This window comes from Macrosteles quadrilineatus, unplaced genomic scaffold, assembly GCF_028750875.1.
Source record: "Macrosteles quadrilineatus isolate MER2022 unplaced genomic scaffold, UCM_ALF_1.0 Scaffold_2__2_contigs__length_208266976, whole genome shotgun sequence".
Taxonomy (NCBI): Eukaryota; Metazoa; Arthropoda; class Insecta; order Hemiptera; family Cicadellidae; genus Macrosteles; species Macrosteles quadrilineatus.
In genome coordinates this window covers 36,868,054-36,894,591 of record NW_026542595.1, presented here as the reverse complement: position 1 = coordinate 36,894,591, position 26,538 = coordinate 36,868,054, and the positions used below count along the sequence as shown (strand labels likewise).

General features: G+C 31.9%; 1 protein-coding gene across 2 annotated transcripts in view; it reads left to right on the top strand.

The window, feature by feature from the left end:
- Positions 1–26,538, top strand: part of LOC128985943 (complexin) — a 590,501-nt gene that overhangs the window by 248,915 nt on the left and 315,048 nt on the right. For both annotated transcript variants that reach the window (XM_054405941.1, XM_054405944.1), the window contains exon 3: positions 6,806–6,836. The gene's annotated coding sequence lies outside the window, so the exon portion shown is untranslated. The remainder of the gene's footprint in view (positions 1–6,805; positions 6,837–26,538) is intronic.

The window sequence follows — 26,538 nt, the reverse complement described above, 5'->3', positions numbered from 1 at the left end:
TTAGACTCAGAGAAAATTTCAACCGTGAGAAAAAATATATATATTGAAAAGTTAAAAAGATCAAAGTTTAAGAATAAAAAGTAAGAAAAGTTTTCAGTTTCAAGTAGATTTTGGGGTTTTACAGAGGGTCTACAGAATAAATACCCTCTGTGCAGTATTGTAGGATCCTAATATTTATAGGTTAAGCAATAAGACGAAAAAATGAATGTTCATAGATAATTACTACTAACGGAAGAAAGTATGTCTAGAACCTCCCCTTCGCTTTCTTAAAATACAGACAAGAACATCACTAGAATCTAAAGTTAACAAATCCAATCCACTATCGATCCGATTATCGTAAGAATAATAATGAGAGAAAGTTCTTAAGATATAATGTGACACGTCAAAATAATCACAAATAACACAACAACAATCAAAAAATGTTGTTTGAAACATATGAGGCATATTTTTTTAATAGTGCAGAATTTTATAATTACTTTTTTTCTGTTATCAAAACCTTAGAAGCCTGAACATTTTAGTTTGTTTTATCAAATATTATTGCATTAATGTGAATAAACTATACTTCGGTTTTAAAATTCTTGGCTCACTGAATTTGTCTCCCACTAAATCCAAATAACACTTATTTACTGCTCCCAGAGAGAAAAAATAGTATCAAAGGGAAGTATTGAGTCATTTATATTTACAGACGTCAGACAATAAACCGTAGGGTGTATTGTATTGACTGTAAAATGTATATGGCCAAACATACAGCTTCATACAGGGGGGGGGGCTAATAAATGTCGAAAGATATTGGGGGATATTTGGTTCTTTTTTGTTGCATTGGCGATTTACCCTCACTACATTTGTTACTAGTACCTAATAAAAATTGGGGTAAAAACCTTAAAACCAAAGCTTAGAATAAAAAGTAGGACGATGCAACAAAAACGGAATAAGAATTAATATTAGGATATAAAGTGTATTAAATTATGAAGCTAGCAATTTTTTCATTTAAAAATTGAATTACGGAGCTATTAGAAAGTTTGAAATCTGTGAACTATTCGTTTTATCTCAGGATATACGTACCTCTGTGCTCTGTTAAAATAGTAGATTGAACTATTCATAAGTATAAAGGATAGTGTATAATATTTACCAATAAGTTGATTGTTTATTACATTTTTTTTCGCCTTATTTAAACTTTCCCAAGTGATCTATTTTCATAAATTCAATTTGGTACCAGGTCATCTTGGGTTCATGAACAGTCTATTGAATAGTATTATTTATACAAATAGTTTTCAGATATTAAACCTGTTAAAAAATATTTAAAAACAAACAAACCTACAGTTTAAAGCGCAAAATTTACTTTTTCTTACAAGAAAATGTTTTTTTATATAAATAAATACAGTCGAATAAATATTTTACAGGATAATGCAATTTATTTTCAATCCAATCATATCAATGGGTTTTGTAACGTTTTATGAATGTAAATGTGACATGTTATACGGGCATGTATAATTATTACACACATGTAAGTAGTAGAACCAGGCATAGCCATGTGTTCTTAGGCCTAATTACGAGTATATAGTGAATGTACAAGTTATAAAGACAAACATGTGACAGTGGTAACATCTTTGAACTCAGGCTCAACTCCTTGCACAGCCACATGTTCATCAAGATGAGAATTCGTCTGTGAAAAGTGAAACTTATGGAGGTTTTGAGATTCTAGGGGAAGAATATGACTTTCAGTGAAGAACATTATATAAACATTTGAAATTAAATTTATCCTCGTCATATATGCAGCATGTCTTGAAATATTTGCTTAAAAAACCTTACAATTTTATTTTCTTTTTCAGGAAAGCACAGAAAATATTAGAGTAGACCTAAGAAAACTTCTATGGAGAAATCAAAGGGTTTATACTATTTCAGAGACAACAAGGTAAAATAATTAAGAAAAAAAAACAAACGTAGTACACAAAATACTATTTATTGAGCAGTCACAAATTCGCAATGGTTGATTTCCATGTTAAACGAAGCATAATAGTTGTCCTCTATATAAATATGATATTTCAGGAATTTTCCCAACATAAATAATAATATTATTGGAAATATAGATGATGCAATTTTAAAAGATTGTTCTTGTTACGTCTTGATTTAAAAAAAATATACAAAAATAATACTAAACGCTGCTGAAACGTATTAGTTTTCATTTTACTTTGGCTTGAAATAATGTTTTAAATAAATTACTAGTGAATGAGCCATAAAAGCATTCATTTAATTTTCTACATTCAATTTCTTTGAAAGCACTGTAGTTACTTAGGTATGATAACATTCTGAGGGGCTCATTTTGGTAAACAGCAGCAAGGCACACATGCCTTTGATATCGTGTTGTTATAACAAAACAAATATATTCCGTTCTAGAAGTCAAATAGTGAAATATTTTAATTAGAAAAAAATTGTTATAGTTTTCAGTATATTAATATCTACAGGTAATTACGTTTATAGTGAAAATAGTGATTTATGAAGTATTGTGCTTTGTGCCAGTTTTGCATCACTTCGGTAGACTAATAAAAGTAGACGCTTGGATGACGGTACATTGAAGATGCAAGCTTTGATGTTCTTTCCCTTTATTTAATAACCGGCAAATATATCACCTTTCGAGATCATATACCACCTCTCAACAATATTCTACATGGTACGTTCAGGAATGTGTAGCAGTGGCATATAGCAACACCTTTTACGATATTTAAGTAACAGAATAAAGATGAAACGTCTAGTGACCCTGTGTTAAAAATGTATCAGGCAATTCTCATTACCCCTTTCTCTGTAAGAAGTTAAATTGTAAGTCGTGCTTCCTAGTTTTATATAATCATTAATCAAACACTCCGTTAATTTACACCTTAATACAGGAAATTCTGTAAAGTAAGGTAGTCATTTGGAATTAGATATATCTACATAGATAGCGAATGTCATGACATATTACAGTAGCTATAATTTGTGTTGTAAACTTTCTGCCATTTGAGAAATGTTAACTCCAAGAATGGTTTCCAACGCAAATCATGCAGTTAATACTAAGCTTTGGATAGTTAATGATTGCTTCAAAACATATTTTAAGCTGAATAACCATAAACATGAACAGCTGCACATAGATTTTTTTTGTAAGACATTTATTTTGATCAAGTAAAACTAACCAGGAATAAAAGTATCCATTCAGTTGTACGATAAAGATGTAAAAACAAAAGATAGCTCCTATATCAGGATGATAAAATCAACAGACGAGGTCGCAATATCAGTCAATGTATTTGTTGACTTTACTCTTTCTCTGTCAGCGTAGGTTGTATCACAGACATTTTACAGACACAATAGCGTAGCCGGGATATGTCCTCGTCTCTCATTACATCACATTTATTACATTTCAATAGAATGTCTCGGCATTGTGACTCCATATTGAATAAAATACCAGCTGACCCATTCTAAGCTTTGCTTTGTATTATCCAAAAATCCTACTTCATTGAAGGACACACTATACAGTTATCACCGAATAGTAGGTATGCCATTTTGTAGGTATGGGTTAAAGTAAGAAATAGTATGTGGGTTTACATTACAGATTAATTACTTTTTTAAAACATAAGGTTAGCTATTGACATTTTACATGCGTACAGGGCCTCTTTGAACACTATCTTTAAAGTGATGTTATAATCATATAATGTTATGGGTTAATGCCTTTGTTTTACACAGGCATAGTTGCCACTAAACAAGCGTATCCTTGAAATATCCACAATAACAGTGGCTGTGTGGAGAACGGGGTCTCACACGCACAATTGTGCCCTTGTTAGCACCCGCACTTGTCGCTTATTTACAGTAATGGAAAAGGTTTCTTATACGGTAAGTTTCGTCTTAGTCAGTTTGAAAGGATTACGGGCTATTGCTTACTAAGGCAACGGTTGACTAGAGGAAGTCAAAGTGAGCTACATCTGATCTTAAGCCATTTATGGCCCTGATTAGCGTTTAGGTTTCTAATGAACATGATAATAGTGTAGTTTTTGGCATGGGTTTATGAGTTGACAGACATGAAGGGCTTAATGAGTTCAACAATTATTTGAATGGATTTCTGTCCCTGGGTAAGGAACCGAATCATAACAGAAATAACCGTGACCTTAGGCCGAGCGCACACGGTGTGACTGTTTTACAACTGTCGTTGCAAACCAGTTGCGCTTGCAACTGTTTTGCAACATCGGCAATGTATTGCAATGGGGAGCCGCACACGACGCAACTGGTCGTTTGCGATTTTCAAAAAAGTTTGAAACCAGTCACATGCAACGGTGGGCCCGACGTTGCAGCAACCAGTTGCACGAAACCACGGGGTGTTTTTGTGGTGTTTGGTGGAAATTTGTTGTTATTTTGACGGCCGTATAGTGTTCATCTCAAAATGAATGATCAAGAATTCAACTTGAAGCTCGTTGGAGAAGTGGAGAAACATGAAGTTCTGTACAACTACAAACTGCCAGGATATTCAAGGAAAGATTTGACTGATTAAGCAGCGGCTACACTTGCCCGATTCGGTCCGGTCCGGTCCGTCCCGAATTTGTAAGGGGTGGCTACACTTGTACGAATCGTTTCGGTCCGGCCGGAAGAGGTAGCTACACTTGTACGATATTTTGAAGGACACGCACGAGCACGGGGCACAAGTACAGCATTACAGAAGGTGTTTAGTCAAAGCCAATTAACCGAATAGGCATGGTAGGCACGTGCCTAGGGCGCGAGGCAATTGGCTTTTTTTTGGGGGGGGGGGGGTGCCAAAAAAATTAAAAATATAAAAAAATGGTGAATGTATTTGCATGCAATCGCGGTAAACTTCCTATAATCCCTCGCGGCTTGTACTTGTTAGTAAAGCCTTGCCAAGGAATAATACCCTCATAAACCTATAAATTTGGTGTGAATAACAACGAGCAAATACTTGCCTAAAGAGTAAATACTTGTTTTTCAACAAGTTATCAGTAACCCATGCTTGTTTGAGTTTACTTGTTGATAAATGCATGTAACACATTCAGTATAGTGTAGGCCTAATACATTTATTTAAATGATGATGTATGGCTTAAGTAATTTCCGCAAAATAATGCATGGGAAAAAGATGGAACCTTAATTCAGATGTCAAAAAACATAGATAATAAAAAAAAATAATAATTTTCAACTGAAGTGGAGGTGTATTCTTTTGTTATGTTCAAGCTATGTGTTATCATAGCTAGCTGCTACAAACAGCCTACGCCTGACGTTATTTCTCAAATAAGGGTGAACCCAATGATCCCTCTGTACCCTACGAAGCTTTCTGTATTCATAATAACTAATGACGTCTTCTTCGTCTGAGTCTGACATTGTTATTGTACTTAAAAACACTTAAAAACAAGGAAGGCCTTAAAAACAACGTCACTGCACTTACAATATAACACTCCACTGATTGCAGAATATACGCAACTGTAGTTGTAACACAGTTGCACCGTGTGCGGACAGAAGCTCTTTTTCAGTTGCAAACTGGTTGCAGTCGCAACGGGTTTGCAACGGTTGCTCTCAAAACAGTCACACCGTGTGCGCTGGGCCTTAGCGGTAATTTCCTACGAACATTTTTGAAATTGATAGGTATTTTTGAAATTTTAAAAGAATATAGTTTTTAATTAGCTGAATGTTTAATTGTTTTCATACGCAGCAAAAACGGTCTTTTTAATACATGTGTTGTGGAAGCTAGGTAGCATTTTTACCCTAGAGAGTAAAAGTCTGCCAATGTAAACAGTTATAAATTTCAATTAGGTAATTTGTGAACAATCGCATGGACCAAAATTATTCATCAATTATTTATTTATTGAAATATTTGGTTAGGTTTTAGCGTATATTCATTTTAACATATCTATAGTAAAATGTAACACAATCGTAAAAGCGAAATTATCGAATAGCCTAATAAACAGCTCTGCTTATTTACATGGTCAAAATTGAAAACGAGCGGGAAGTCGTTTTGAGAGGTTATAAATTAAAAATTTTCGAAAAGAGTGACTTCAGTGATGAAAAAATATGCTACAAAAACATAATTGGAACATAAAATGGACATCTAAATAATGAATTTATCTTGTTGTGTTCTTAGTGTAAAAGGTCATAAAATTCGTTGAAAATACTTAATCTACTGTTAAAAATACAATAAATGGTTATAATTCTTCAATATGGCGTCTTATATTAAATTTAAGGACTCTAGTTTTTATTATATTTTTTAAACGTAGATGTTAAGACAATTCTAAGACTTGTTTCCATGAGTATCCTCTCGAAAATTACTCGTTTAGGAGCTATAGGGTGCAGAATGGGGGTCTAGTGGTAGAGTGCGGGACGAGTAGCTTTTGAAGGAAAATGTAAAGTGTAAAACGTGATTAAATTTATTTAAATTTTAAGACTATGATAAATATCACTTATTTGTGAAAACATTTTGTAAAATTCCAATCGAACAAATTGAAATTTGTATCACATACACTTGTTGTTTGTGGGCATTTAACTTTTGTTTTACCTATTGTATGTCTGGTATTACAAAACACTTATGCTTTAGCACATTAAAGTGAAATAGCAGGTTAAAGAATTATCCTTTCTTTTTAACGACATTGTAATAACATTTTAATCCGTTGTTCTTATTATTTATTTAAAATCTGAACTTTTCATAAATTTGTAGTTTAAATGCTTAATTTTTCAAGAAAAAATATTCTAAGGAGTAATTTGCTGATGAAAACATTTTACAAATAAGCATGAAAAGTTCAATATTTGTTCTACTCGTGGATCGTATTGAAGGCTTAATGTGTTTCAGGTTCTTTGAAGGCGAGAGGATTTTGCGTTAGGTAAGTAGATTCCTAATGTTCAAAGTTTATTTATGTCATGTTTTTTATGTCTTAATCATGAAAATACCGATTTTTAAAATGTGTGAATGCTAAGGGATCTTAAATATTATCAGTATGGTAGAATGTGAGTCATTATGAAGTATTTAAGTGTATTTCTATTTATAGATACATTTTAATCTGATAAGTGCGGTTATTATTGGGTTCAGTCATTAATTTACTTCAATTGTTCCACTAAACCAGACATTTTACCAAGGGGGTCGTCCTATACACAGTGAAAAGAAACTTTCCCCTTAAATTATTATTTTAGCTGTACTACTTTTGTTTCGAATAAGCATACGATATTAAATTATAAAGTGGTTAATCCTACTCTTCGTCATCATTATCTTTTTAAAGTACTGGCGATAAATTATGCAGTTATAATATATATATAAATAATATTAGACATTTTAAAATTCATATTCTTATAAACATCTTTACGCGGCATTTCTGAACTGAATTCAAGTTTAGTTTAGTTGTAATGAATCAAATTTTAACATCCATGTTTTCAAGCACAGTTTAGCTTAAGTTGGATTATATCTTTTTATTCTAAAACCATGAATAAGTTGTGTCGTTTAATTTCCTAAGCAAATGACTTTATCTACTTTACTATAACAGTCACGTGTATCTTAGGCAGCTTAAAATAAAAAAAGTATATTCGTGGGAATATATCGTTATTCATTTCATTTATTTATACAATAATTACTCAGTGAACTCTTAAGAGTAGTATATCAATTGACGATGCGAAAAAAAGTACAACGTTGTATTAAAGGAAACTGTCGACCAAATGAGAGAGGTCAAACCTAAATATCAGGATACAATATCCGTTTTATTAAGGTTTTACTTACTGAGCATAATGTAAGAATAATGTATAATACTCCACATAAAATAAATACGTTCATAGGTACCATTTTTATGTAGAAATTCATTTAGTAATGTTCAATAAGGATTAGTCATTGAACTTTAAAGGCAATATTTTTTATCTTACGTGTCATTAGGCTTTAAAAACAGTAAATACTAATCATTATTTAACTTGTTATTTAGTGAACTAAATGCTTGCCACAATAACAGATTTCTTACTGCTCCAATACAATCAGAATTCCAACTCAGCCTCGAGCTAAAGCAGATAAAGAATAGACAGAGGGAAGCCAACATGAAAAACTGCACTAACTTTTCTCAGTCAAGATTACACTGATGGAACGCATCAAGAAAGAATACAGCACTGATCTGAGGTGGTTTAGAAATACTGTAAAATGTTTTACTTCTTGGTTAGGATTTGTAAATGGAGTAATGCAATGCCAAATAAAGGCTAAATTTACAGACTTGTCAATATTGTTTTTAATTTCTTATATTTAAAGAATACATACGTAAGTGCTTATGTTGTTGTAAACTGAAACTTCGTTTGTTTGGAATTGGTGAAAATATGTTTAGGACAGGCAAAATCTTTTGTTTCGATAGGTAGTACATCGAAGATTTTTGTAAAGCTAAGGTCTAGGTAAATGAGATTTGTTCGTACACGAAATAATTAAAAAGGTTGTTTTCAATGTATGAATATCAACACTATACTATTTATTTGAAGTCGCAGTAAGCAGAACGTTTTTTATAATAATCTTTCAGCATAAATATGGTGGAGCTGAAAAACTGTGTAATATTTATGTCGATAGAAGAATAGATTATGTCAAGATTTATCGTTGCATTTGAATCTTTGTGACTTAAGGCAACTGTAACTGCTCTTGAGTCCAAAAATGATAAGTTAAGATATGCTTTAAAGCATCTTAAAAGAACATATGAATTTTATTTTAAATCAGTTAATGATAAAAAAATTACCTAGCTTTCGTATGCTTCTTACGTCAATTTCATTTCGGCTATTTTACTACCTTATGAATGTATGGATACCAAACATCACTAACCAAAATTATTTGATAACATCTACACGTAAGAGTATATTAAAGAGGCAAGCATTTTTTCCGAAAACTCCTCTGTAATTTCTCAACCAATGTCGTTGGTTTACGGCTTATTGATACAATCTCACTGAATATATGCCATATAAGGTCTCACACGTTTAAAAATTTCCTTGAAATAAAATTATGAGGGACTGATAATGCAGGATATCAAGTAGTACTTGAGTAAAGTGAACGACTTTGCACCGCTAAACGGAAAAAAAGACTGCTATTTGTAATTACACTGGCAACAATGTAGCAACTATGTAGGCTACTTTATCAATGGCGAATATATACATGGACAACTTTATGCACTGTTCATTTTTTAAACCTTAAAAAACTAGGTAAACTTCTGAAAAATTATCAAATATTTACATAAGCGTTTATTATATCAAACTGTTATTAATATCGTAAGTATTTTCGTTAGTTACAGCTTTTAGTTTAGTCTTTTTAACTCATCGAAAATTACGACTGCTATTAGTTTTAAAATAGCTTATGTAATTATACCGGTAGAACTACTTGATAATTGCTCAATTTCAAGCGACATGTGCATTAGTTTTATATTTTTTTAAGTTATCAAACACACGTTACCTGAACTTGAAGCCGATGCTTCATTGTTGCAATGGTATTAATACTGTAATTTCTTTTGTTTTATGTAGTTTTTTATAACCTACAAAAACAAATCTGTATTTTCTTAGGAAGTTTTTTCTCCTGTTGTAACCATTCCTTAGGTCACTTCACTTTCATCCTGCCTTTAAACAATCGTCTTGCGGTAACGAATTTTATAATTACTGATTTGACTTCGTTAAATAAACTGTAAAACCTCTACGAAAATATTATTAGTATTATAAGTTTTTATGGTTCATTCCATCTTTGTTGTAAAGTCTAATTGCCCTTAATAATATCATTGTACTTTACGGAAGAACTTACTTGATATTAACACTAGGTTGATTAGTTTTTTTTTCAGTTCGCTAAAATAATGTCATACAAATCAAGACACAGTGTGACAGTACTTGATCAAAGCACAATGTCAAAGCAAATATCGCCCTGAGGCTGTTTACAATGTACAGTAACCATCATTACTCTCTCTGGGATGTTCCTGACCACCAAGTTTCAATCCTTATACTTATACAAAGTAAAAAATCTCAACACATGATTAGTTAAAACACCGTTTTTTGTACATCCAAATTTTATAGGTTACAGACCTAAAATTAATTAAGTGTATTAGGTAAAACTGGGTCTATTAGGTGAATTAGGGTTTAATATTCCAAAATGTAAAGTAATAATACAACTGTAAGGGTAAAAGGAAATAAAATAAGATCTAATGACAGATTGTTTAAGTATATAGGTAGTTGAACAGTAAAATTCTGATACAAAAATACATTTTTCTGTAGACCTTAACCAGAATAAAAATTATGATACTGTTCATTATTTACCTACACTGCATGATTTGGAAACAGGAAAAATGAAATTACTTACGATTCTTGCTGATAATTAGAAAGACATTGCATCTTCCCTTTGAGATCTAATTGGTTCATTAAAGCCTAAATGGTAATCTTGGCGTCTCTTTGCGCATTTATAAATACAGTACAAGCGTTATCCAGAACGTTCGTTGTGAAATGAAATGATTATCGATACACAGTCTAAAAGAGTGATTTGTTACCATAAAATTATTTCAAAACAATTTAAATAAATACCCGTTTTATTTTAAACGTTGCCCCCCTTAGATCATTAGTATGCCCAATATTATATTTATTTAGCTTACCTTCTTTTGCGAAATTATAACGGGTGGTCCATAATAACCACTATATTTTTGATTTTTGTGACAGCTCAGCTAATTCATAGTTTAGAGAGATGATTTTTTTACGGTACCTCAATAAATAGAATTTTTTGCAATTATAAGTTGTTCAAACTATTCAATTATTAATAGTGGTGGCATAAAAAATAAGTTATTTGTAAAATCTATTAATTGTTCGTTTTGCGGGTGTGAATAAAACAATGCTGTATAAAATAACAAATGCAGTTTATTAAAACTCACAGAAATAGTATATAGAAATAGTTTATTTTTTTTATTTTTTTTTTTTACTGTAATTATAATTTTCACAGCGTTATTTTGTCTATTACTTCACGACCGCTAAATAAACATTGCATAGATTTCACACATTATTTGTTTTTGATAGGTACCTCCTTCATAAGTAAAGTTTCATAGTTTGGACACATAAAACAAAATCTATTAATAAAGAATCTTTTCAACGGAAAAAACCATCTCTCTAGCCAATCAGTTTAGCTGTCACAAATCAAAATTTTAGCGGTTATTGAGGACCACCTAGGAAAAAGGAACTGTATATTTTGTTGATTTTATAATACAATAAAACCATGTAGTACTGATGGATGTCTAATAAAATAGACAAAGAGGTAACATATACCGAACCCACTGTTAAGTTTATGAATACTCTGACAAAGGAAGAAGAAAGTAAACAAATACATTGACTTATATTTCAAACTCAGTTGTTGGTTCTATCATCGTAATTTAGAAACTTTTTATTTTAGTGCCTTATTTTGTTCAGCAACCAATAGAGTAGTTTTACTTTCTGCCATTGAAATTTGATTTAAGTAATTTTACGACTTGATGATCTCAATAAAATAAATGTTAAAAAGTCAAATAGTTTTTATGTATGCAAACAAAATTAACTGTTAAAATTTTAACTATTTAAGACCAAACCAATTTTTAACGTCTTCGTAATCGCTTTTTTAGTTAAGTCATCTGACAAACCAAATATTTTTTAGAGCAATAACTAAAATTGTATACATGAAATAATAATAAACTATACAGTTTGGTCGTAAATTGAATAAGCATGATTAGCATGTGCTCGAGAGGAACGAGAAAGAAATCGCACCAGTGAAAAAATTTCACGATGGTAATGGGATTCCAACTGCTATTTAATGTTCAAATTATTTTTAATTCATAACTTATATTACTCCTATATAAAACTAAAACTCTTTTATATACATTATTATGAGCATAGTGTTAACCTCAATACCAACATACTGATTAGCCGTAAGCTCAACATTCTAAGCAGGTTCTAACCATTCAATTGTTTCAGTGTTAGTTATGGAAAATGTCAAAAGACATTAAGGAATGGCTGATGACAAAATTCAAGACTGTAACATATTAACTTTGTTGCGGGTTGCTATTTATATTTTTTACTTTGGTTTAGTAATTATCTCATTTATTCAATTTTAATATTTTAGCTTTGTTGGATTGGGAAAATATAATATAAACAATAAGAAAATATAAACAAATGCCTGTACAATTTCGTTTATGAGCAAATAGTATTGCATTTACGTCAAATGAATGTATTTTATTTTAATAATTTTTCCTTAAACATACCAAATATAGTATATCTTAAAGTGTAAAAATAAATAATAAATGCTTTCAATTGTTTACAGGTTTTCATACAAATTTCGTCGTCGATATGTTTTTCCTTTATTTATTGAAACAATTGTTGAATGAGTGATCCGCATGGAACAATCGTAAAGAAATTAAAAAAGAAAATTAATTTTATTTAGAAAATGGGCCAGCTAAAAACGTTTCTTGAACACTAACGTGTTAAAAAAAACTTCGTATCAATTATCTTTTAGTCACTTAATTTTTACTGACTTTTAAAATTGCGATCGGGGGTTTTATCTATGTGTGATTAAACTGCTACGGATAGTCAACAGTCAACAGTCAACAGACCGACAGATATTTCAGCGCTTTCTGTTTTATTGATAATAACAAACCCTAGGGTTCCAATCAGCTTTTTGACAAACAAAGAATTTCAACTTTGATTATGATGAAAAAGAAGCAAATAAGTTCGAACTTGCTATTAGTCAATAAAGTATATTGGTTTAAAGACTGCATGAAGTCTTGTGATATTAACAATACGATTAAACTTAATATTTGTTTATGCTAATAAACAATTATGTAAATTTATAAGTACATTGTTTTCATAGTCAGTATAACACATCATGGGGTAGTCTGGGTTAACTGTAACTATGCTTTATGTGTATCAATTTAATTCTAATGAGACTAAAAATAGCAAAGATTATTAGTAATTTTGTTTATGTTAGCCTCCGGATTATGTTGAATATACAAAATTGGTGTAAATACCTGCTACGTGGTAATCGTAATTGTTGCTTTTCTCACAACTAGTTTAGACTTAAGCTATCTTCAGGCGTTAAATATGTCAAAATAGTGATCACTTCATAAGTAGGTCGTCGTTACACAGACGGTAAACAGGCACACGAACACGAACATTAAAATGATAAAAATGGTCCATTTAAAACTAATAAACTAACTAAAACGGTAACTGCAGTGTGGGAATGATGTGTCACGACCGGATGGCTGTAAAGTCTAAACTGCCGGTCAACATAGTCGGTCGGACGGTGCGTACAAAGCAAAAGCTTGTGCTAGATTTAGAAACATTTCGACAACCAAAGCAACCAAGTCTCAATAGACAGTAAAATCATATCATAATAGGCTTTAGATTTTACAATAGGAAGTGAGTGTTATGCAATACAACTCGATACACAACTGCAACTGAACTTGTGTCGTGTTACTTTATAAAGATTATTCCCTTTATCTTAAACCACAATTTACGACACCTCCTCTTTTGCTTTTGAAGAATAAATGCCATCTTACGTATACCCATCATCATAATAATCAATAATTCATCATTTTGTAATAGTATAGCACATAACATATGATATCCAAATATGACTAACACTTTAGTACTAAAGCGCCCATAACTGGGGCAGTTGTTGCAGCATCATAATATTCGTACCCAAGATATTAACGTGCCACCTCCTTACATTTTTGACATTCTTATAGGTATTCAGAATAAATATAATTAAATATTATTTGTTTAATTTGATTTAACCTTCTATCAAGCACACTATACAACCTGCCTCTAAAAAAAAAGACATTTCTAATTTTTTTCCACTCAATCTTTTCAGTAAGCATGGTGTTGTCACATATCACGGTGAGAAAGCGTATGAATAATATAATATGAATGATAGTGAGATGAATAATAATGAATAACCTAATATTCAAACACCATATGGTTCAATACATGTGATAATGATAACAATCTACTAATTTTCAAGTACAGAGAGTTCAAGAGAGTGTAATATTATTAATGTTTTGTAATTAATTACAACGTTTATTTACACAGTTTAGAAAGTGGATAAAACCTCAATGAGATTATTGTTACAAATAATTACAATAACATGTTTGTAATTGTTGATAAAAACTGTTTTTAAAGTAGGTTCATGTGAGATGCGGGGTTTCAAAAATTTATAATCAGTTTGTTATGGTTTTTAATAAATTAATAGCGATATTATATTACAGACTATATACTATGGCAATTATGTATTTGATACGAAATATTTTATCAACGAGATCCGACATCTTTCTTGAAAACTTTATGGACTTCATCCAACATGTAAACAACAGAGAAAGAAGGAAGTTATAAAAAGTTTATAACCCGTAGAAAAACAATATTAAGATGAAAGCATTCGGCGAAAACTTCCGTTTGTGTTTATGTACCTTGGAAAACTTTTAGATTTCGTGGATATAAAAAGGGTTGAAATATATGTATGTAAACAAAAACAAGACGTAATCCCTCAAATACATTTATTAAAGAGCAACTTTTTTATATTATTTACTAGGCCCATAGGTAAATTTAGAACAATACATCGAAAACTGTTTGAAATGGTTTTAAACATTCATTAAAACACTCATAGAGTTATTTTAAAACTCTTTTAATAATTTGGAAGATCACTTAAAAAAATTGCCTATAAATTGTATAATCGATATATATTTTCTTCGCAATTTAAATTAATTGTAACAGTTTCAGCCAATATAATTGTTGCACCAAATGAAATTCACGCTTAGAACAAGTAGAGTGGTCCAGAAACTTTATAGAGGCCAATCCAATACATTTAATCATAATTAATTAACTGCCTTCGGTACAGAAAGAACGCTTACTGTAACACAGGGATAATTGCGTTCCGGTGTTAAATATTGCCATGTGTTCTGCTGACATTAAAGACTTGTTAAGCAAAGTTGTTTCCTGTTTATTTTAATTACCTTAATAAAATGCATAGACGTACTTTAAATACTTTTCGATTAAATGGCGACCAAATAAAGTAGGTATTTTAAGCCAAGTATGAATGGAGATGAGTGTAGGATGAGTGGCGCGATCTTGTAGTCTTATTAGTGACCAAGGCCGACATATTCCTTAGACACAGCTGTTAATTAATAGCACATACAGCTAATGACAACTAAGGGACCTACAGTTTATAGTGGAATCGGAACCACATTTTGTCCTTGGTACTTACGATTTGGTCTAATTATCAGGATAGCATTGAGGATAGTCGTAATACTCACTCGTGCGGACGTTAATCCACAACAGAGAATGCGATAGATTTACAATAATTAGAAAATAACTACTATAATTACTAGAATGCTAAACCGTGGGTGAGTTTTAACTACTAAAATTATGTCATAGAAGTTTTTATTTGATTATTTACTTAGAATTGCATAAAACCAGAAGAACCTCTATTATGAAATTATTCAAAGAGACTGACCTTTTCATTCGGTCACATGGATGAGTACTGTTAAATTGAAATTTCTGCTAAGGGTATTCTTAATTTGATTGCATTACTTTTTGCAATTGAGATATTATTGCTTGGGTGAAAATATCGAGTTGCTTTTTATGTTCATTTGTAATTGCGTGTCTCTTGAGTAAAATAACAGAAATTATTATGTTTTGTAATGAATGTTTTTTGTGCATGAGGTTACGAATGTGTGTGTGTTGTGAGCATGAGACACAAACACTCAGTTTTCATTAAATTAGGTATATTGGTACTAAACCGCAACGTACACTAGAGTTGTATGTTTAATTTTAGAGTGCGTTACTTTACATTATGCATGAAATCACTATATATCAAATAAATTTAAACTTTTGTTAAAGTTGACATTTTCATAACCTATAGTCACTGATATCTTAAACATTATAAAGCTAGTTCTACTTGAGTTAGTTAAACATTTATTATTTTAAAGTTGCTTCAAGATCTTCTAGAAGAAGATCTGACACAAACTAACACATCAATAAAACAATTGGAATATAAGACTAAAACTTAAAATAAATTATATTTGTTCATTATATTGAGTTGGGGGATATAATTTACAGTTTTGTAAAATAATTGATTATTTGTGTTATATTCAATTATTTTACAAAACTATTACTTCCTCTTACATAGAAGTACAAACGTGTTCAATGGCTAATAACGTGGTATTTATCAGTCTCTGGTACCTCAGCATCTCAGTCTGGTCAAATATAGTGAACTGGTCACCAAATTAGTAAATAGAGGATGTAAGAAAAATTATATATTTGTATGGTCATATTACAACTTAACTTAAGGCCGTTTACTTAACGTCAACTTAACTCAAACACAATCCCAATTTTCAAGAAAAATCTACCATCTTATTTTAAAACGTGGCTAATGTTAACAAAACGTAAAATGTTGAGTTAAAAATCATAACCAATATTTTAGTTATTTTTTTTATAAATATTTAATATACATTAAATCATGAATATAGTTGATCACAATTAAACACTGAAAGTATAGTTTTGAAATAATAATAAGAGTTCAAAAGTATAATTACTGACTAGAAAGGTTTTATGTTATTAAATTATAAATCAACCCATAATAAAACTCAGATAACTCTGAGATCCCTCTTTTACAATCTAGATTTTGTTCACCTCCTTCCCTCTGTAAACTCTTTTAATTGGTGGCACCGACGATTATTCTTGTAATTATAATCGTAAATTTGGTGAAAAGAGATCCTCATAAACCAAAGTGTTAACCTTTATCTCTTGGGGTGTTTTGAGTCGTGTTACATTGAATAAAACATGGTCCCTTGTTTTGTTACAAATGTTACACAACTACCTGTATAGGGGCTTTTAACAAACAACTTATTTATAACCTATGATCAATTATAATTTGACACAAAAATAATACGGTTGAAGTTTTAACACTAGTCGTAACTTTTAAGAGAGGTTATGTTTTCGTTTTTAACCTCTCATTTCAACTGACATTGATGCAACGACTCATTGTTCCAATCGCTAATTGAACCAATCGTTAACAATTTAATTGGTAAACAGCTGAAGATCGAAGCGTTACAATTTTACTTCTCCTCTCTCAATCCTTGGACCTCATTGGTCCGTTGACTGTGTTGTTAAGTATACATATGCTGTTACGTAAGTAAACAATGCTGTTATGTAAAACTTTCCAATTTTAAGAGCTGAACTGATACGGCTACTGTAAAAAACGGTCGTAGGTAAAAACGGTTTTTATGAGTTAAGAGCGTAATTATAAAAATATAGATATTCATCCTTGTATGCACTAACCAGTCAGTAAAGCATGTTAAATGATAACTAGATGCAGTAACGGTAGAATGAAGTGAAGACGTAGCATGTGGTAAGATGGTTAGTCAACCGTAGCACTACCATTACCGTGCCTACCAGGCGTTGCTGATCCCTGCATTACTGTGCTCCGCCACACTGCAGATTGAATCATCTGCAACTAGCTGTATCATAGTACGATCATATTGCACCAATCAGTTGATGTAATCCAATTTGCATCTCCTTTTGCTAACATGAATATTACAGTTTATCAATTGTTTGAACATTTGAGTATTTTATGTACTTAAAAGCTGACTAAATTAAAGTAAACTCGATTTTAAACTAAAACAAAAAAAATGTTTGTGTTTGTATATTCTAAACAAGGTAATGTTTTTAGAAAGCATATGAAGAAAACCGCCTCATGGTCAAAATGAGGCTAAAAAAACTACATAAACTAATGTAAACAAAACAACGAAAAACTCTTAACAAAATCAAATATTTATTATATGTATATATGGTATAGTTGATAAAAAATTATATTATAAATGTATCCATAAAATTGGAATCTCAATAAATTAGTAGTTTTCGTCACTAGTCCCTAAAGTAGGCTTTTTGGGACAAAATCGCGTTTAAGCCGAGTCAGGAAATTCGATTAAGTCTCTAAAAAGCATTTTAGGACGAGTTACGAACCAAATCTTTTATTACATTTTCACATATTATAGCAGAAAATACCAAATATAGCCAAAACCGTTTGATTAAAAAGGAACATTTCAAACAAAGTTTGTTTATATATTGTTGAAGCATTTTAAAGGACCAGAACAGCTGATTTGTTTCTATACTAGTTTTGACATAACCATATGATTTGAGTCCGTAAAATTTTACGGACTAGTCCTCAAAAAGCTATCTTTAGGGACTCAAAAGGATCCTTAAGAAAGCAGTTTTTGAGACAGCGTAATGAAAAATATATTTTGAAGGTAGTATACATTATACTTGTAGTCGTCTACGATGAAATATGAGTTGTGACTAGAGTTCACTTAACAATTAACGTGGTCGTATATTCCGCATAAATTGACACCTCAACTGTGACATATTGCTTATGCATATTCATCGTTTACAACACATGTTAGAGTTTGCAGAGTTGGGCTGAATCACATGAACAGCATTTCTAATTATGCGATAAAGACCCGTTTTCAATCGTTAGAATACGACGTTTTTGACTGCGGTAAAGGGCGTGTATTTGTAAACAGTTAGGAAACCTTGGGAAAACAATTTTCAAGGCAATATTCTTTTAAATATGTTATAATCCGATACACTGTTTGTTATACTATTTGATATACACCCGCCACGTATGATAGCGCAAACTGCCATTTGACATTACCTTTATTACTTACAAATCTTTGTGATTGTGCAGCAAATCCAATCCAAATTAGAATTTGTTTAACTCTTTTTATATTTAAAGAAACGTTTTAGGCAGGTTGCCTTTTTTCATTCTTCTTTGCGCTTATTGAAGAATTGAATACTCAAATAAGACGTTTAGTAATTGAATTAACATATATTTTCAAAGGAATATGTACAAGAAAGACTAATGTCAATACAAAGAACGACATTTTTAATTTTAAAACAAATTAAATAAGTATGTTTTATACTTTGGCACTCAAATGTTAATGAACTGTTTAATTCACCTATTTTAATGCATCTAAACATAATCCTATATCATACGAATACAAAATGTAATCCGTCGTGTATTTTTCCAAGTACATATTTTAAAATGCTTAGTACAAAATAAATGTTGTATTATAGTTGTAAGCCATACCAAATATTTTCAATTTAAAATAAAAGCTGAATATTTTACTTGGTAAAAAATAAATTTAAAAAATAACCTGTAAGAAACTGCATTCTTACAGGATTAAACGTTGAATATCAATTTAAACGTGAACTATGAATCTAAAATACACGTTTAGAATCTACAAAAGGCGGACTTGAATATTTTCTGAGCCGGAAAATCACTTTCAAATCAGTCCCCACCTGACTGATATTTTCAATCAGCACGTGTTCCTCCCATTGCTATTATCCGCTCCGAACGTTTCACATCGGAAACTGGCTGAATTACATGTCATTTCAAAACAATCATCGTATAATAATTCAACTATGAAAATATACCGATTAATAACAACTATAGTTTACCAATAAAATACAACCTAAAAATAAATGTTTAATTTACGTATACTATTTTTATTTATTAAATATTTCTATAATACATTTTAAAAATCACAATTTACATACTTATGAAAATATAGTTGGCATGCCTGCTTGTGAATACACAATATCACATAAAAAATATGTTACTTAAATTATAAATTTAATTTCTTTACAAGATAATGCACCGATATCATCATATAATTAAATAAAATTGCATTTCGTGCATATATTTGTCTACTCGGATAATTTATACATTTACAGTTAACGAAAAGTTATGAGTTATAAGTAAAAGTGATAAGTATGAGTTAAGTTTAAAGCTAATGAAAACAGCATTTAAAGTAGTTCAGTAAAAGAACAACTGTTTAATAACACAGGAATGTGTGAAAGGAAGCTACATATACATAAAAATAAATAAATAAAATTAATGTATCAAAGTTTGGTTTGGTTAGTTGATATTTAAAACTGTTATTTCAACAAAGAATTCTAGTTGAAAGGAAGCTCAGCACCCTCGACATAAATTGTCACTCCCTCTTCCATTACTGGCTTTCAATTTTTACTTCGTTTATCGGAAGTCTTGTGAGAGACAAAATCCAGATTGTGTACTAAAAGAAACTATAGAGATGAATGTGAATGCTCAGAGACAAAATACACTTAAAGTACACGATCATGTAAATTTATGATTACATTATAAATTGGATATATTTCCACGTCAAAAACGAATTAAATTTTAACTTTTACTAGAACTTTTTTGTAGATAATAGTAGATAATTCATACAGTTCTGTTGACTGAATATCCACAGTATAATTTTTTTGGTGGATGCTATGATTGATGACTTCATTAAATTAAACTGCACGCTCGATGACACTGTCAATCAAACATACCTTTCCTGATTGATAATATGCAGAGGTGATACATCGATAATCCACCAACGCCATTTTAAATATATACAGTTACTAGCTGTACCCGCGGGCTTTGCCCCGTTTAACTTCATAAGTGAGCTCGTTCGCATGGCTCAATCACGTCCTGGTTGAACCCGCGGGCTTTGCCCCGTTTAACTTCATAAGCGAGCTCGTTCGCATGGCTCAATCACGTCCTGGTTGAACCCGCGGGCTTTGCCCCGTTTAACTTCATAAGTGAGCTCGTTCGCATGGCTCAATCCTCCTGGTTTAGGTTAGAGCTCGTTCGCTGCGCTCACTTGCCTTCAGGTTAGCTCGTTCGCTACGCTAACTCGCCTCCAGGTTGAAGTTCGTTCGCTACGCTTACTCACCTTTTGGTTGCAAATTAGCTGTTGTCATAAATGTAAATGAAATAATAGTGCTGCACCCTGTTGGTAATCCTTGTAACTTTAATGCTATTGAACATCATAGAACAGAACCAACTTGTTTAATTGAAACAGCTGTTAAGATTCATTAATTCCATTTAAATATGAGTACTCATAAGGTTAACATGGGAAACTCCAGAGCCACTGGGGCGGAGCCCAGAGGTCGGAGGGTAAAATCCTTTCTTAGTGAGCGTCTACTAAGATGCCTGCAAAGTTTCAGGTTCCTAGGTCTTATGGTTTCTGAGATTTCGTGATGAGTGAGTGAGTCAGTGGTATTTGAGCTTTATATATATATATATAGATAAATCGAAATGAATTAATAGGTGTTCAAAATCTATCATCCTTACGGTGAAGGCAATTCGTAAAATGTCTTAAAAATAAAAGGAGGAGAAAAATGTCAATATACATGGTGTGCACAATAACTGAAATCACTTAGCAACTTATTTTGCAGTTTTGAAATATAATGGAAACCTAAAAGAAATCTAGTTCACAATTTTATCATAAATAACAGAACTTCATACAGTACTATGAAACGAGTTCTGAAAATAACTTAAATTATGATTTGTAAAAAAAACAATACTGATTACAACTGTGCCATTTATATATGAACGAAGAATAATGCCGACTCTACCCGTGTCCTAAACATTATCTATCGTCAGATAAAACTTACATCGAAGTACATTAGGTCTATTTTGAACCATCTTAAAATAAAATACAAAAGTCGAAATTTCAGATGTTTGTTCAAAACCGTTGAATTTAATACGTTTTATTTTATTATTTGAGCCTATTAGGTAAAAAATGTTCACCCTAATGGTACGTGCACATCTTACTGACTTGTCTTGATTAGCAATTGCGAGACATTTCTCAAAGTAAATCTTTTTAATGATTTAAATTAGGATATTTGGATATATATATAGGCTATATATAAACTTAGGATAAATATAAACTAGGATATTTGGTGAATATTTATACAAAAATGTTCATTGTAGATTTAAAAGGCCCCGAAACCTTTTAATTATTATTCACATACGTAAAATGTCTTATTTAACATTAAAAAGGCTGTTAGTAAGTAAGCTAGACGCTTATAGATTTTTCCGGATATTTTCTCATTGTTTATTCAAAACAGTGTTGTTTGGCATGTCTTACGTAGCCAATGGCTTAAACTATTAGCAATTAACTATTGAAGTTTAAAAACAAATAAAACATATACTTTCGAAAAACATTGCCATAATTATACTTTTTATAACGAGAACGGGTTTACTTTCTGATATAGAGGATACAAATGTTTTTGTGCGAGGCAATTCGTCCTCTGCTAATGACCTCATCATTTTATTCCCAGCTGCGGTTCTTTGTTTATTTTGTTTTTGCCTGCTGGATATTATAAAATGCACAATTAACCTAAAACATGAATTTTAGCTTTTGATTCAAATACATGAATCAATAATGCTTGTCAATATGTCACTGCAGGTCATGGTAGTACACCATCTACCACCATGACAACAATAATATTGTACAACTTTAATTAGGCGAAATTATAATGATAATGCTACCGTTTTGTATAAAAACATTTTAACAAGCATAGTGTAAATAGAACTTAGAAATATTAATTTTTTTTGAGAAAATAAATAATTAAGGTATGGATTTTGGAGTAATAAGATTACAAATCAAATACATATTGTTGACTAATTCTAAACAAACAATAATTAGCTAGCGTATATTAGATTCCTAATTTACGACAAAGAACAAGATACTTAGTTGTGCACTTTTGAGTCGTAAAAAGGGGGTTTATTAATCAAATATCTACTGAACATACTTTTAATCACAATTTGACTTTTGAAAATACATTCATTCAAAGGAATTTAAAATAATTTCAATATACAAAATTGTGTTGCAAGACCTTAGATAAATAGCCCATCCGTTTTAGGACGCAACAAATTGTAAAACCGTTGAATGTTTGAGAAAATATCAAACAATACGACGTTAATTATACTAGTTACCTGTGCAATCATATTTGAGTTCGCTTGATTCCCTTAGACGGTTTGATGCGTTGATATATTAAGGTCAGAGGTCGTAGTAAGCCCGTGGGTTCAGATCACAACCCGCCTGATAACCCGCGTAATCCGTCAGGCTCCTCCTGAGCTACAATATCACACATCTGATATCTCGGTTATATGAGTGGTAGGCCATGTTTAACTAGTTTGGAGGGTTGTAGCTGTGTGGCCATTCCTGTGATAACTAAAATAATGTTTGAAGCAACCAAACAATTTTATTACAAAAGATTTGAATACTAATTAGCTGTATTTTGCTATTTTAATAGTAATATTAAGTGCTAGCTGTTGTACCCGTGCTTTGCAAGGGAAGAGGACTAGAAATAGAAACATTTTAATCTTTACATCTGTTGTATAAACAGTTACACATTCACTAACAGTTTTAGAAAGAACATTTAACCTTAATGGCCTTTAAAGTAAACGTTTTTGCCCAGATTAGTGCCACATTTATTTTAAATGGAATAAAACTAAAATGACTATCAAAAGATCGAGGACTGTTGACTATACACAGAGTAGACTTCCTATAAATGTAAATATGTTTGGAACTGCAATTTTACTAATTCTCACTTTAAAAAAATCAGGACCATCTCACCAGAGGGTATTTGTGTGTTGGGTGGAATATTAATTAAAATCCATGCCAACAGCTGATTGATTTATCACTTGACACAGAATATTGCCGTTAGTTGGTGGACCAACAGATTGCACCATATTTTTTTGATTCAAATTTTAAAATTGTATGGGAAGTATAATCTTATTGTCCTTACTACTTGATTGACTATTATAATTAGGTACATATATATTTGTTTTATAAAATATTTATGATTTAGTTTCGTTCTTTATTCATCTATTGTCACTATACGCTGAACCCACGTAGATATTGCTAATAAGACGAATCTATTGCTTGTGGAACATTAAGGGGTGTTGTGAGGTCTAAAGGCTCTTCGGAAATCATTAGATATCCAATATGCTACAATACGCCCTGCCAAGTATGATGCATCTATTGATTGGTGTAATAGAATGGGAGCGTTTCATAAACTCCAAATTTCACAAACTCCAAACGCTTAAAATATTAAATAAACAGAGCGGTTCATAACCTCCAAATTTCATAAGCTCCAAATCTATAACATTCAAATAATCACTGTTTCACAATGTCCAAGTTTCACAAACTCCAACGTTTAAATATTAAATCAACAGAGCGGTTCATAATGTCCAAATTTCATAACCTCCAACGGTACAGTCTGGGCCAGAAGTCTCTCTAGTGGTTGCCACAGTCAGATAGCAGGCACCGTTTGCCAGCGCTCAACTACTGATTATACGTACATTTTAATGATTGAAGAACACTCAGATGTGTGACTCAAATATGTGTTAGCACACAATGTGTAAATCAAATTTACATTTTAGCGAATTTCCCCTATAGGGAATAAGCTGTTACCGTAGTACTCATGGTAAGACCTGGTCCCGGGACCGATTTACTTTTTCGTTTTAAGGTCCCTAGAGACCAAAAACACCATCAGTTATATATATATTTATATGTGTGTCCGTTAGCGCGAAAACTCGAGCAAAAATCATCCGATTTTGATGAAATTTGGTACAAACGTGTAAACCTACGTTTATTCGAACGAGTTCGCGAACCAGCATGATCGGACTATGGGAACTCTTAAGAATATATACTTATACTCTTAAGAAAGCAATTACGGAGCAACAATGATACTTCGTGTTACACCGCTACAACAGTAGAACGTGTAGCGCCTACATACCGAACCACGGCAACCTCTGCAGCGACTTCTGGCAGAGACTGTACCGTTGGAGCTTATGAAACTTTGAGGTTATGAACCGCTCTGTTTATTTGATATTTAAACGTTGGAGTTTGTGAAATTTGGACATTGTGAATCGGTGATTATTTGAAAGTTATAGTTTTGGAGTTTATGAAATTTGGAGGTAATGAAACGCACCGTTTATTTAATATTTTAGACGTTGGAGTTTGTGAAATTTGGACATTATGAACCTCACCCAATAGAATTTATTAGAACCAATTACTTTATCAATTTTATTAAATGCAAGTTCTCATCATTGTATGACCCTGATAGTTTAAGGTTAGTGTTTGATAAGTACAGGTGGAAATGAATAAAAAAATAATTTTTGTCTGTAATTTTTCAACTTATAGTTAAAAATCAACTAGTTTTACATTATGCATAATTGTGTAGACAATATAGATATCAACTGATAAGTTATACATTATTCATTAGTTTTGGTAGAAGAATAAAACAAAAATATAAACATTACACTTTTGTAATTGTTCATTAACTCACGTTTACTAGTGAAGTAAAAACAAAATAAACACAAGATTAGCATGTCTGTGACTCTAGAGAGATATATCTACGTGTTGGTGTTCCCCAGGAGTCTTGTTGTATACATTAGAGCAACCCTTGTAGTAGTCCGTCAACTCACGATCACTGGTGAAGTAAACACAAAATAAACACAAGATTAGCATGTCTGTGGCTCTAGAGATATATATCTACGTGTTGGTGTTCCCCAGGAGTCTTGTTGTATACATTAGAGCAACCCTCGTAGTAGTCCGTCAACTCATTGGTGGAGTAAACACAAAATAAACACAAGATTAGCATGTCTGTGACTCTAGAGAGATATATCTACGTGTTGGTGTTCCCCAGGAGTCTTGTTGTATACATTAGAGCAACCCTTGTAGTAGTCCGTCAACTCATTGGTGGAGTAAACACAAAATAAACACAAGATTAGCATGTCTGTGACTCTAGAGATATATATCTACGTGTTGGTGTTCCCCAGGAGTCTTGTTGTATACATTAGAGCAACCCTCTTAGTAGTCCGTCAACTCATTGGTGGAGTAAACACAAAATAAACACAAGATTAGCATGTGTGTGACTCTAGAGAGATATATCTACGTGTTGGAGTTCCCCAGGAGTCTTGTTGTATACATTAGAGCAACCCTTGTAGTAGTCCGTCAACTCATTGGTGGAGTAAGCACAATATAAACCCAAGATTAGCATGTCTGTGGCTCTAGAGATATATATCTACGTGTTGATGTTCCCCAGGAGTCTTGTTGTATACATTAGAGCAACCCTTGTAGTAGTCCGTCAACTCACGATCACTGGTGAAGTAAACACAAAATAAACACAAGATTAGCATGTCTGTGGCTCTAGAGATATATATCTACGTGTTGATGTTCCCCAGGAGTCTTGTTGTATACATTAGAGCAACCCTTGTAGTAGTCCGTCAACTCACGATCACTGGTGGAGTAAACACAAAATAAACACAAGATTAGCATGTTTGTGACTCTAGAGAGATATATCTATGTGTTGGTGTTCCCCAGGAGTCTTGTTGTATACATTAGAGCAACCCTCGTAGTAGTCCGTCAACTCACGATCACTGGTGAAGTAAACACAAAATAAACACAAGATTAGCATGTCTTTGGCTCTAGAGATATATTTACGTGTTGGTGTTCCCCAGGAGTCTTGTTGTATACACCAGAGCAACCCTCTTAGTAGTCCGTCAACTCACGATCACTGGTGGAGTAAACACAAAATAAACACAAGATTAGCATGTCTGTTGCTCTAGAGATATATTTACGTGTTGGTGTTCCCCAGGAGTCTTGTTGTATACACCATAGCAACCCTCGTAGTAGTCCGTCAACTCTCGATCACTGGTGGAGTAAACACAAAATAAACACA